Here is a 12,290-nt window from a genome sequence, read left to right on the forward strand (position 1 = left end):
TTGCATTTGACTTGACATTCCTTATGCTGTTTCTTATTATTTTCAGTCAGTTCCTTCTTCCATTTTCTGAAGGATTTTCTTTTAGCTCTGATAGCTTCCTTCACCTCACTTTTTAACCATGCTGGCTGTCATTTGGTCTTCCGCCTTCCTTTTTTAATACGCGGAATATATTTGGCCTGGACTTCCAAGATGGAAGTTCTTTTTCCACTGTTCTTCTCATTTTATCATAGTCTCCTTTTTTTAAAGTTAAATACTAACGTATTTGATTTCCTATGTATACTTAATTCAGAGCTAATATGAAATCCGATCATATTATGATCACTGTTATTAAATGGCCCCAGCACCATTACCTCCCGCACCAGATCATGCACTCCACTAAGGACTAGGTCTAGAATTTTTCCTTCTCTCGTCTGCTCCTGTACCAGCTGCTCCATAAATCAGTCCTTGATTTCATCAAGGAATTTTACCTCCCTAGCATGCCCCGATGTTACATTTACCCAGTCAATATCGGGGTAATTGAAATCACCCATTATTATTGTGTTGCCAAGTTTGTTTGCGTCCCTAATTTCCTTTAACATTTCTGCATCCTTCTGGTCATCCTGGCTAGGTGGACGGTAGTACACTCCTATCACTATCCTTTTCCCCTTTACGCATGGAATTTCATTCCATAGTGATTCCCTTTACGCATGGAATTTCATTCCATAGTGATTCCAAGAAGTGTTTTGTTTCCTGCAGAATTTTCAATCTATTTGACTCAAGGCTCTCGTTAATATACAATGCTACCCCTCCACCAATTCGATCCACCCTATCACTGCGATATAATTTGTACCCCAGTATGACAGTGTCCCACTGGTTATCCTCCTTCCAGCAGGTCTCAGAGATGCCTATTATATCTAATTTTTCATTTAGTACAATATATTCTAACTCTCCCATCTTATTTCTTAGGCTCCTGGCATTCGCATATAGACATTTCAGACTATGTTTGTTGTTCCTGTTTACATCATGCTCAGTACTTGACAGTATTAATTTGCAATCTTTTGTCTGTTTTTATTTTTATTTAAGGACACCTGATCTACTATGGTCTCTTTTGCAACCTCACTATCAGGATACCCTATCTTCCCTGTTTTGGTGATAACTTTGAAAGATACCTTATCCTGAACCAAGCGCTTTTGAGCGACTGTCGGCCTTCCCCCCGTTTATAGTTTAAAAGCTGCTCTATCTCCTTTTTAAATGCCGATGCCAGCAGCCTGGTCCTACTCTGGTTAAAATGGAGCTCATCCTTTTGGAATAGGCTCTCCCTTCCCCAGAATGTTGCCCAGTTCCTAACAAATCTAAAACTCTCCTCCCTGCACCATTGTCTCATCCACGCATTGAGACTCCGGAGCTCTGCCTGTCTCTTGGGCCCTGCGCGTGGAACGGGTAGCATTTCAGAAAATGCTACCCTAGAGGTTCTGGATTTGAGCTTTCTACCTAAGAGTCTACATTTGACTTCCAGAACATCTCTCCCACATTTTCCTATGTCATTGGTATCAACATGTATCAAGACAGCCAACTCCTCCCCAGCACTATCTAAAATCCTATCTAGGTGATGCGTGAGGTCTGCCACTGTCGCACCAGGCAGGCAAGTCACCAGGTGATCCTCACGTCCACCAGCCACTTATATGCCTGATCGAATCACCAACTACAACAGCTGTCCTAACTCTTCCCTCCTGGGCAGCACTTGGAGACATATCCTCGGTGTGAGAGGATAGCACATCCCCTGGTGGGCTGGTCCTGGCTAATTGTATCACTAACTAAATTATCAAAAGTCAGATAGGGTTGACTATACTTAATAAATCTCAGGTACTAGAAGCAGGATCTCACCACCCCTCCCTGTTGTCCCATCATCTGAAGCCTGTGGTCAGATTTTACTGCTAGATTTAAATAAACTTGAACCTGAAACGTAGAACTGGTTAGCACTGGCTGCACTTAGAGGGCTATTTTCTATGGGCAACCTAATGGCCACTGGATGCTCAAATAAGCAGTTGAATATTTTTTAAGGTTGTAGTGGCCCCATGCTGATCTTCTGCAATATAAACCACTATCTGAACGTTGTAATCTGCAACCAAAGAACTCTACATGAAATAGTGCAATCTGTTCACGCTTTCCAAAAATACTAGGACTAGGGGGCATGCGATTAAACTACAGTGTAGTAAATTTAAAACAAATCGGAGAAAATGTTTCTTCACCCAACGTGTAATTAAACTCTGGAATTCATTGCCGGAAAATGTGGTGAAGGCGGTTAGCTTAGCAGAGTTTAAAAAGGGGTTGGACGGTTTCCTAAAGGACAAGTCCATAAACCGCTACTAAATGGACTTGGAAAAATCCAAAATCCCAGGAATAACATGTATAGAATGTTTGTACGTTTGGGAAGCTTGCCAGGTGCCCTTGGCCTGGATTGGCCGCTGTCGTGGACAAGATGCTGGGCTCGATGGACCCTTGGTCTTTTCCCAGTGTGGCATTACTTATGTACTTATGTAGGCTAAGAGAACAAGACAAATTTAAAAAGCACAGGCATAAGGAATGATCCTTAAGGGACTCCAGATTTTAGTAGCAAAACTGAGAGATGATCTTCCCCGAAAAGCCCCAGTGATTGTTCTCATAGATGAGTGAAACCATTTTAGGTTAGCAAAAGGCTATGGTGAATGGTTTCAAGAGGTGCCAGAAGATCTACTTGAACCCAGAGCATATCAGTGCCCTACTCTGCTTTTACCTTGACACCATCCACCAATCTGCTTCAGTGGCATGATCTGGCCAAAATCCCAATATGCTAGATCACAGGGGTATAAGATGGCATTAGATAACAAAATCTGAGTTACAATTGGTTAAACTTTACTTTAAAATCAGATTTTGTTGTCTATGCCATCTTATGCCCCTGTGATCTAGCATATGCGAGCAGATGTTCGATTGTATGTGACCGATCAAATGAACACAGATGCCAAATATGAATCACTGATTGAAGATAATTCACTGGCAGATTATTGACCCTGTATGCAAAGATTGGCTTGGGGTCCCATAGCCCTAATTTCATATTTTCAGAGGACAAGCAGTGGTATATAAATTCAAGAAAGCATGAGACAAGCACATTGGATCTCTTAAGGGGGAAGAAGGGATAATACGTTGTATGGCTGGTAGACTGGATAGGTTGTATGGTTTTTATGTGCTGTCATTTTTCTTTGTTTCTATTCCACATACAACTGTATTATGAAACATTCAATACCAGACTTCATGCTCTATGTGGCAAAGAGTAAGTACAAACCCCAGACACTTAAAAATGATGCCCATCGCTCAGAACTGGAGGCACATATTGCTATTTTCTCCATTACCATCAGAACATGGAGTGCAATACACCATTGCATTCAGGAGGTGGCGAGCAGGGGTACCACCAGAATGCCTTTATGTTTGGGGGGGGGGGGGCATACGCTCTGCTCCCTAACCCCATCATCTCCCCTTCTCTTGCCTACCATTCCTTAGTCCAGCATCACCCACCCCCCTCCCCTTTGCAGCTTTAGACTTAATACAAAAGGCAGCACCAGCTCACTCTAATGAAAAGGTTCATCACTGGAGATGTATAGGCTCAGAATCTACATTGAGTCTCTTGGAGCAAAATATTGTGCAACAATATTGGAATTAGCCTTTACTCTGGCCTGAAAGGGTTTCACATTGAAGTCCACATTCAAGTCCAAGTCCTGTTTCCATTTATCAACCAGGACCTGAAAATTAGCAAAGTCTGTAAGTGGGTGCAAGGCTGAGTGAAGAGTGGAAATCAAAAGTCTAGCCTCAGCCTCAAGAAGAAACAATGCAGAGGTGACCTCCATACAGCTTTCAGTGATCTGATCCTGAGAGAGTCCTCCAACATATGCTGAAGCTGTAAATAAGGAAAGAACATTGGCAGGAAGGCCATTCTTATCCTGAAACTCTTGAAAAGTCCTGATGGGCCCACCATCCAGAATATCCAAAAGATAATGTCATATTAATTTGTCCTTGGGTGAACTTTACATTCCTCCAAATAGGCAGGAAAGTAGAGTCCCAAGGCTCCATTTTAGCCACTGGCACACCCAATGCCAGATCTGTCTCATGGATATCACCAATACATAGACCCGTAACTCCACCAGGAAAGGGGCATTGAGCATGTATGAATCTAATGTACCCAACACTACCTTCTCCACTTTCAAAGGTTGTATAAATAGACTTCTTAATCCAATCAACAAGCTGCCACAATTGAGCAGCAATATTATAATGTTCTAAGTCCAGTGATCTATTTAAAATACTTATAACTCCGCCTTCCTCTGATGTAATTTCCTTTCCGTAAGGGCGGGATGCGCTGAGAGGGAAGGGCAGCAACGAGGAGGCGAGCCTGTCTGCCTGCTGCTTTTACTGCTGGTTCGCCGTGACTTCAGGTAAACAAAATATTTCAAGGCAGGGAGCACGGGTGCACGAATGGAAAGTCTAGGAGTTGAGGCCGGAAGGCGCTGGAGTTTGAATGAATCGGACATGGAGGAGAGGGCAGGGGAGAGAGGAGAATTGCTGGACTTGGATTTGAGGGGATGGCAGGGAAGAGAGAATTGCTGGACATGGATAGGAGGAGAGGAGAATCACTGGACATGGAGGGGAGGGCAGGGGAGAAAGAATTGCTGGACATGGAGGGGAGGGCAGGGGAGAGAGGAGAATTGCTGAACATGGAGGGGAGGGCAGGGGAGAGAGGAGAATCGCTGAACATGGAGGGGAGGGCAGGGGAGAGAGGAGAATCGCTGAACATGGAGGGGAGGGCAGGGGAGAGAGGAGAATCGCTGGATGTGGAGGGGAGGGCAGGGAAGAGAGGAGAATCACTGGACATGGATTTGAGGGGAAGGCAGGGAAGATAGAATTGCTGGACATGGAGGGGAGGGCAGGGGAGAGAGGAGAATCGCTGGACATGAATGGGAGAGGAGGGCAGGGGAGAGTGGAGAATCGCTGGATGTGGAGGGGAGGGCAGGGAAGAGAGGAGAATCACTGGACATGGATTTGAGGGGAAGGCAGGGAAGATAGAATTGCTGGACATGGAGGGGAAGGCATGGGAATCACTGAACTTGGAGGGGAAGATCGCTGGACATGGATTTGAGGGGAAGGCAGGGAAGAGAGAATTGCTGGCCATGGATAGGAGGGGAGGGCAGGGGAAAGAGGATATTCGCTGGAAATGGATGGGAGGGGAGGGCAGGGAAGAGAGAATTGCTGGACATGGATGGAAGGGGAGAGAGAAGAATCGCTGGACATGGATGGAAGGGTAGGGGAGAGGAGAATCGCTGGACATGGATGGCAGGGGAGGAAAGAAAAAAGAAGAAGCACTTGGAGATGAGGGAAACTTAAGAGAGAGAAACTGCACATGGATGGAGAAAATAGGCAAAAGCTGGATCCACATTATACCTCTTCCAGTCAATTCCACGGAGGAGGACCCAGCTTTTACTTATGGATGTAGGGCAAGAAATGAAGAAGAAAGGAGGAAAGTAAAGAAATAAATGGAAAGGAAGCCCTGGAAACGGTGTTAAGAGAACAGAGAGAGCAGCAGAATCAGAGACTGGGACCAATATGGATAGAAAAACAAGTCACCTGACAGCAAAGGTAGAAAAAATCATTTTATTTTCATTTTACTGTTTGGAATATGTCCAATTTGAGAATTTACATCTGCTGTCTTATTTTGCACTGGGTATACTGGAGCTGTAACAGCTTACAGAAATTATTTATAATGAAAAAAAAATCATGTTATTTTTTTCTCCTATACTAGTATAATATTTTCATTGATGTCTGTATATGCGCCATGGTTGGTATAAGGGGTGTGGCTAATGTGGGTGTGGCTATCAGGGGTAGAGCCATATGTGGTGACCCCGCCCATAATGAGTACCGGCACCTTTTTTTCTACAAAAAAAGCACTGCATGATACTCAGGGCATTACCAACATTTTTATGGGTTTCTTTCGACTTTTGTATAGAGGAGACCCCAATGGGGGCTTGGATCCGGATACTTATCCATCTAGTCTTCATTTACCAACACTCACACAGGCCCAAACTGATTCTCTTAACCAACCTAATGGAGAGGATGAGGTAGTATGGGCTATAAAGCATTGCTCTTGGTTTAAAGCACCCTGGATGGTTATAGAGCAGAATTTTATAAACTTTTGGTAACAGATATTGCTCAACCTCTTATGGCCAGGTTTAATGAGTTAATCACATCTAAATGACTTGCTGAATCCTTGACATTAGCTCATATTATAGTTCTTCCTAAACCTGGCAGGGATACTAACTTATTAAACTAATTAGGGAATAAACTACCTACCTACCGGAGTGCCAATAATATTCACTCACTACAAAAACTCCAGTGCTACTAATGTTTTCTCAGATACCTCATTTATTACTTCTGTGTGAATTCACACAGAGGCAAAAATCCATGTGTTATAAAGTCATATCTTAACCTCTTTCATACACCATTCACCCATCTATCCTAACACTTTGATTTCAATGTCATCTTATCATAATAACATAAGTTTACAGAGCATACACTTATAATTCAACTTAACATAGACATGTCATCTCATGCAGTATAAAGCTGTTGGTAAAAAGCCAAAGTGAACTGGCGTCAAACTGTATATGCTACAGCATTATTGATGCCCATGGACGGGCGTCAATAATGCTGTAGCATATACAGTTTGATGCCAGTTCACTTTGGCTTTTTACCAACCGCTTTATACTGCATGAGATGACTTATTTTGTACCAGGGGCAATGGAGGGTTAAGTGACTTGCCCAGAGTCACAAGGAGCTGCAGTGGGAATTGAACTCAGTTCCCCAGGATCAAAGTCCACTGCACTAACCACTAGGCTACTGCACTATAAATTTTTGATGTGTGCTTATATACATCCTTCTCATGCCAAGAAGATGGGTCTCTCAACAGATGGGAAATGTCCAAAGTGTGGCACAATGGACGCAACGTATAAACATTGTGTGAGAGACTGTGATCCAAATCATCACTTCTGGGGCTCTTTATAGCAACAATTATTGTCAACTGTATGGAAGCCAGTGGGCTTTGACCCTACAGCGTTGCCTCCTGGCCAATATAGAGGAGGGTGGGCACAGGAGTGTTATTATGATAAGATGACATTTAAATCAAAGTGTTAGGATAGATGGGTGAATAGTGTATGAGAGGTTACGATATGATTTTATAACACATGGATTTTTGCCTTTGTGTGAATTCACACAGAAATAATAAATGAGGTATTTGAGAAAACATTAGTAGCACTGGAGTTTTTGTAGTGAGGGATACTAACTTGCCCGCTTCATATAGGGCTATCTTGCTTCTCTGTTTTGAGGCTAAGTTACTGGCCTCGATACTAGCCAATAGGCTGTCTAGGGTATTAACATCCATAATTGCTTCCCCTCAGGTTGGTTTTGTGCAGGATCGACACGCAGTCAAAAATATTAGGCAGATTCTAGCTTCTTTGGAGGCAGCTCAGGCCCAACATGACCAGACGCTCCTTATTAGCTTTGACGCAAAAAAAAGCCTTTGATAGAGTGGCATGGCCATTTATGTTTAAAGTCCTCGAGAGATATGACATTCAGGGTAGCTTTTTCGATGCAGTGTGTGCACTGTACCATGATCCAAAGGCAGCAATACTGGTTAATGGCTCTGTTTTGCTGCCTTTTTCTATTGGCAGAGGGACGAGATAGGGCTGCCCATTATCCCTATTGCTATTTGTCTTGACCCTTGAACCTTTGATAAGGGAGATCTTAGCTAACCCTGAGATCAGAGGTGTGTGGGTGGGCAGGGAAGTATTTAAGATATCGGCTTTTGCAGATGACTCCTGGTACACTTAGCCTCTCCCTTGACGACACTTCCAACTTTGCTAGAAATCTTTCAGGAATATGGGGAGTTTTCAGGGTTTCAATTGAACATGGATAAATCTGAGGCATTGCCAACTACACCCATGGGTTCGTGGGGGCTGGGAGGGTCCTTTTCCCTTTGTCCTGGGCTAATGGACATTTCACATACCTGGGTATCCAGCTACCAGCTGATCCTAGAGAGTTATGTTCCTTAAATATTAAGCGACTGTTGCACTCCATCGAGCAGCAGCTGTGGATTTGGCACTCACACCTTTGTCCCTTCATGGAAGAATTAGCTTATATCACATGTCCTTGTTTCCAAGGTGGCTATATATTCTTAAACAGCTCCTTCTGTGGATCCTGAAAAGAGATATTAAGGCCTTGAACCTTATGGTGAGCAGATTCATTTGGAGTGGGTGGAAGACGAAAATCCACATGGATTTATTATATGGGCCTTGGGCAGCGGGACGATTGGGGATCCCCAATATCCACCAATATAATGTGGTATGTCTTCTTAGACATCCGCATTATTGGGTACTGGAGGCTGATGACTATACCACTTGTTCAATAGAAAAGGCACTGTTCCACCCATTACACCCTCATTATTTATTACATGCACAGGGGACGGACCTGTTCTTGAGCTTATGAACTAATGTCTTGCTAAAACCTATGAGGGCCACCTATCAAGCTCTACTCAAATACTGGCATTGCAAACCTATTTACATGGATTTTCTGCCCCTCGAAGGGAACCTGGCCTTCACCCAAGGGATAGATTCTCCAGTATTTCAGAACTGGGGCATGCGGGGATATCTTTGTGCTGCAGACCTGCTGAGTGAAACTGGCATTCTTAAACTATATGGCAGCATTGTGGGCATCCTGCCTCCCTACCCAGGAAATTTTTATGCGTACCTACAAGTTGCCCACTATGTGTCTCATCTCTTATGTAAAAGATGTGCGGTGAACATAGTATCCCAGCTGCAATTCTTTTTCACATCAACTCAGGTGACTCATATGTCAGTGACTTATTTTCATAAAGCCCTTGCACTGCTGATGCGTAAAAAGTTCCATGCCCCCATAGTGGCAAGGTGGAACTTAGAATTGGGTCACCATGTTAGGGAAAAGGCACTATCTGCTATGCTACGTCTTATCCTGCGGATAGTTTATAATGCTAGATATAGGGAATGCCTGTTTTGGACTCTTAACAAGAGCATACTCTTCCCGGAGACAGGCATTCCATGCTGGGTGTACCCCTTCTTTGCAATGCAGGGCCTGCGGGATACTAGACAATACCCTCCCTCATGCACTCTGGATATGCTATAGTGGAGGAGTGGTCTAGTGGTTAGAGCACTGGTCTTGCAATCCAGAGGTGGCCAGTTCAAATCCCACTGTTGCTTCTTGTGATCTTGGGCAAGTCAAGGCTCCATTGCCTCAGGTACAAGTTTAGATTGTGAGCCCTCCTGGGACAGAGAAATATCCAGTGTACCTGAATGTAACTCACCTTGAGCTACTACTGAAAAAGGTGTGAGTAAAATCCAAATAAATAAATATACAGGTTTACTGGCACCAGGTGCTTTTGTATATAAACACACTGTTCCCTTTGCCCCCTCCAGCTTTTTGTTAGGGATGGAACAATATAGGGGCTCCCTGTCAAAGAGCCATCAATATTTTCTCTATAAAGCATGTGTTGGGTGTGAAGTGTATCTTGTAGACATGTTGCATGAGAGATGCTCCTAATCAGTGGCATTGGCGTAATGCGATTCAGTTGTTATTAACCTGGGAAGCCCGCTCTGCCTGTCTCACAGCAAAGCGGAAGAAATGGTTTTGGATGGTCTGGGAGCTCTTTGTACAACACTTATCTCCTGGACCGTGCAGCCTACTTCTTAATACTCTAGCTTTATAGCTCTTACTGTGGAAGTCCACTTTGGCTTTCTCTGTCTGTTTTATCATTCTCATTCATCTTTGGGTGGGGAAGGGGGGATGGATTTAGAGTTTTTCCTTTCTTTTTCATTTGTACAGAGGGGAGAGTTGGAAGAGTCAGAACTCGCCCATGCTTGGTATACCTGATTTGCAATATTTGGAGGAGATTTATAGGGGTTGGGGAGTGTTCTCAATTATGTTATCTCAGGAATGTACAAGGGGGTGGGGGAGATGGGAGGGGGAAAATTGAGGAAAAGTTTTGATGATGAGCTGTATGTTATTGTACCATAATTACTTGTCTATGTATCCACACATTGTATTTCATGACACTTGTTGTTAATACCCAGTCAGCAATAAAAAGTATTCAAACTAAAATTCAAAACTCTTGAAAGTAAAGGTAGGCCAAAATGTATTTAAAAAAAAATGTTTAGACCAAGAGATGTGGGCAACCTCATCTAGCAATTATACATTCTGGAACTAACAAACTCCACTGTATTACCCTCTTCATGGTTGGGAGGTATCAATCAATCATCTGTTTAAAACTTAAATTCTTCAAATGAGATATGAAAATGGAATCTCACCCCCACTGAGGAGAGTGACACAAATATTAAAATCATTTTAAAATAATTATGTTGACACAGTAGAGCTTTTGATAGTCTTCAAGGGCTGCCAATGGGCCAGGCTTTTCTGGAGGTTCTTAATTAAGGAGTGGCCTAGTGGTTAGAGCACTGGTCTTGATATCCAGAGGTGGCTGGTTCAAATCCCACTGCTGCTCTTTGTGATCTTGGGCAAGTCACTTAACCCTCCATTGCCTCAGGTACAAACTTAGATTGGGAGTCCTCCTGGGACAGAGAAATATCCAGAGTACCTGAATGTAACTCACCTTGAAAAAGGTGTGAGTAAAGTATAAATAAAATAAAAATATGCATGAGAATGGTTTGTATACAGTGGCAGTAGTAGGCATGAAAATTTCTCTCACATGGGGATATCCTGAAAACATAGTACTCAATTTTATATATAAATTTCCTCTGTTTTCCCATCCATCTATGTATCTCAACTGTATTTGCCCCCTCAGCTATATCATAAGATGTTTCATTGTACTGTACAAACAACATTAGCTGCATATCTACATTACTCAAAGATTCTAATGTGTGTCATTGGTATTATGTAGACATGCTGTCTATTATGGTATCATTTGTATTGTACTGACATGTTTCAGTTATATGATTGTTCTGCAGTGGTGTTAAATGTGTATATTTCTGATACTACATTATGTTAGCCATATTACTAGTTTCAATTTGCCATTTCCAAGTTTATCTCTTTGACTATATTTATGCTTGCATTTGGTCATTTTACTAGTGTGTTTCTGTTAACAAAATTGTAAGTTTTATGTTAAACTGTACCTGTTGTAAACTGCCTTGAGTGAATTGCCTCATAAAGGGAGTTAATAAATCCAAATAAATAAATAAAAAACATGGCCTTGTTGGCAGCCCTTGAGGGCTGGGAGTGAATACCAAGGTAATAGGCATCACACATCTGAGGCATAGCACATAAATGCAACTTGGCACACAGACATGGGCAGGGATCTCACTTATGCACATAACTTACAGAAGCCTGTCAGTTATCTGCATCTTTGCCACATTCCCATGACCTTGGTTATGTAAATGTGCCAATACTGGGTTACGCTAGTAAAAATCTAGGCAGCATCAGGATGCCTAAATGGAGGCACCCACTTAGAGAATTACCTCCTTAGTGCTATAATGTGCAATGACAGTGGTAGAAGCTAAGCTTGAGAGACAGAGTTTGGGGAGAAAAACTAGAGAAGGGACTTACTGGGGGAGATGAGGAGGCAATAGTTAATAGGACATGTTGGGGGGTGGGAGATGAGCTGGAAGAGACAGCGAGAAGTTAAGAGGATATGTGTGTAGAGAGGGAAAGAGATACAGACAATAGAGGGTAAGGGAACAGGTAGAAGGGGAGATGAGCTGAAGGAGATAGGGTTGAGGTGTATAAAGAGTTGCAGAAGATAGGGTAAGGCCAGAGGTACAGGGGTGGAAATAACCTGGGGGAGGCAAGGACAGAGCTCATTTCTCCCTTTCCACACCTCAGGCAGAAGTTTTGCTTGTTTAACAGATATTAACTACAACTCACCCCTTACAACCAATGACTAATGCTGCCTTCCAGTGCCCGTCCCCCAATGCCGTTCCTAGCATTGCTTTCTAGTGTTCAGTCTCCATTGTCTTTTCTCAGGCTGGAGTCCCTGCTGCTATCATTGGCCAATGATCAGAAGCAAATGCAGGCATTAGAGGCTGTTAGCACCATGCTAGCACCTGCGTTTGCTTCCATCCAATGACCAGAGCCCCCAAGCACATGAAACAACGCACGCACAAGCTCTGACCACAACTAGCATGCAAATGCATGCTAAACCTATTCATCCCTAATGATCAGCGACCAGCTGGCATTAGGGTTTGCAGACCATTGGGAAC

The sequence above is a fragment of the Microcaecilia unicolor genome, chromosome 5 (genome assembly GCF_901765095.1).
Source record: "Microcaecilia unicolor chromosome 5, aMicUni1.1, whole genome shotgun sequence".
NCBI classification, from domain to species: domain Eukaryota; kingdom Metazoa; phylum Chordata; class Amphibia; order Gymnophiona; family Siphonopidae; genus Microcaecilia; species Microcaecilia unicolor.